The 2,500-nt window shown below is 27.6% G+C and overlaps 1 protein-coding gene across 1 annotated transcript in view; it reads left to right on the top strand.

Annotated features, from left to right (window-relative positions):
- Nucleotides 1-862, top strand: part of LOC119585569 (nephrin-like) — a 107,072-nt gene extending 106,210 nt beyond the window's left edge. Inside the window, exon 18 of the mRNA XM_037934239.1 lies at nt 1-862. This exon is cut by the window's left edge and continues 1,203 nt beyond it. The gene's annotated coding sequence lies outside the window, so the exon portion shown is untranslated.
- The last annotated feature ends 1,638 nt before the right edge of the window (nt 863-2,500 follow it).

The following is a 2,500-nucleotide window of genomic DNA, read 5'->3' on the forward strand; positions in this document are numbered from 1 at the left end:
GAATTTATCAATAACCATTTCCCGCAGCTGATTTTCACCCTTTAACGGAGGAGAAGTAAAACAGTTTTACAATACTCGAATCAGATTCTACGGAGATAAAAATAAGTAATTAGAGCGCAAATGATATACATAATGTACACTGGAAATTATTTGCATTTTTGTCCAAGTTACATACTTAGTTTTTGTTTATCTTTTAAATGTCAGAAATGTTTTACAAACACAAATCTGTGTATCTGTTTTAAGTGCGTTTCGTTTTTTTATGGACATTGGACATGAATAATTAACAATGCATCTTTAATGAATCTTTTTATTCTTAACAGTCTTACTAACATCGCATGGTAACCTCCATTCAGTGTCCTTATGATTATTATGGTTATTAGCAAAAATGTAAATTAACGGAGAAAAACTCCTGGTGATTTAAACATGATTCTTTCATCCTCGGAAATGCAGAAAATCAATCCAAAGCGACAATCAATCATCAATCTTAATTGCAAAGAAAGATATGAAAAAACGAATACATTAAAATCGTTCGGATATGTGCAATATATTTCGAAACGACTAACGTATTTTCGATATTAGCCACGCTAATAGGTAAAACATGAAAATAAAATGTGTGATATTTTACCAAATTCTAATTTAATTTTGTGTTTAGGAAAAGTATTGTAAATCTCAGGAATATTAGGAGATTGAAATTAATTGCTTTTTTAAATATTATAATTCGGCACAACTCTATTCTGCACACCAGTTCCTTAAAGAACATACAGAATGCTGCATGAATTGTCGTTAGTGTATTATTGTTATTATTATTATTATTATTATTATCCTCATTATTATTATTGTTGTTGTTGTTATAATTATTTTCATTATTATTATTATTATTATTATTATTATTATTATTATTATTATTATTATCATTATTATTATTTTATCATCATCATCATTATTATCATTATTACTACCGTTATTATTACTACCATTATCATTCATATTACTATTATCATTATCATTCTTATCATTTATATTATTATTATTATCATTACTATTTTTTTATTAATAATATCATCATTGCTATTGTTCTTACTAGTACCATCATCTTTATTATCGTTATTATTATTATCATTATTATTATTGAATTTGAAAAAAATGCGATTCATAGCATAGAGTTTAAGTAAAAGTGTGACTGCAGATACATAAATTTGAAATTAGGAATATAAAAATTTTTTCAAAATTCTAAGGAAAAAAGTGTATGTGATTCATGTGGGGAACTGAGTAACGGGACCATGATTTATTTTCATTTATATATCTTGGAAATATGGTATTTTTCATTTAAGAAACTAGATTTAAAAACTTTCATTTTAATCATGGACTCATTTCGGGTGGCGACATTTATGTAAATGTAAGTGTTTGGTATACAAATGTATACACATGTTGTATTCTGAGTAAAACTTTTACTTTTTTTGTATAAAGTGTGTTCTGTAAAATGAAAATGGCGAAGAAAAAATGACGACCGACTTGTTGTGTTTAGGAATTGCTGTGCGAGATTGATGTTGACTAGACAGAATGCAGTACTCTTTAAACACTGTCACATGTGTTTGTTGACGTGATTCATTACTACTGGAACTTGATTTTGCCAACAGGAACCACCCCTATGAGACGACCTCACTTATAACCCTGCATGATCTCTTGGTGTTTGTTATTTTATTTTTAAAACCTGTTTCAGGGCAACTACGGTTCGATTACCTCTCTTTTTTTCCTTTTTTTAAAATTTAGTGTCCAATGCGTGAGGGAGAGTCGGTCGGTAGTGACGATCTTGCTCAGAACTGATATTTTTGTATATGTATAAAGATTTATATTAAACTTCGATGATTGTTATGTTTTCTGAGTATTCCTAACCTGTTAGAAAAATTCAATGCATGTTGGAGTCAATACGTGGAAGAAGAGAAGCAAAAAGGTGACAGCTATATATATATATATATATATATATATATATATATATATATATAGAGAGAGAGAGAGAGAGAGAGAAAGATAGAGAGAGAGAGAAAGAGAGAGAGAGAGAGAGAGAAAGAGAGAGAGAGAGAGAGAGAGGGAAAGAGAGCGGGGAGGTGTGGGGAGAGAGAGAAAGAGATAGCGGGAGGAGACGATTTATGCACATATATACACACATAAACATAAATGTGTGTGTGTGTGTGTGTGTGTGTGTGTGTGTATATATATATACATATATATATATATATATATATATATATATATATATATATATATATATATATATATATATATATATATATATATATATATATATATATATATATGCATATATATATATATATATATATATATATATATATATATATATATATATATATATATATATATATACATATGTATATATACACACATGTGTGTATGTGTTTGTGTAACGACAGAAAAAAATCGTTAAAGAAAAAAGGATTCCAAGAACACAGACAACAAGAACATATAATCAAATAAAAAACAG

The sequence above is a fragment of the Penaeus monodon genome, chromosome 3, assembly GCF_015228065.2.
Source record: "Penaeus monodon isolate SGIC_2016 chromosome 3, NSTDA_Pmon_1, whole genome shotgun sequence".
Lineage (NCBI taxonomy): Eukaryota > Metazoa > Arthropoda > Malacostraca > Decapoda > Penaeidae > Penaeus > Penaeus monodon.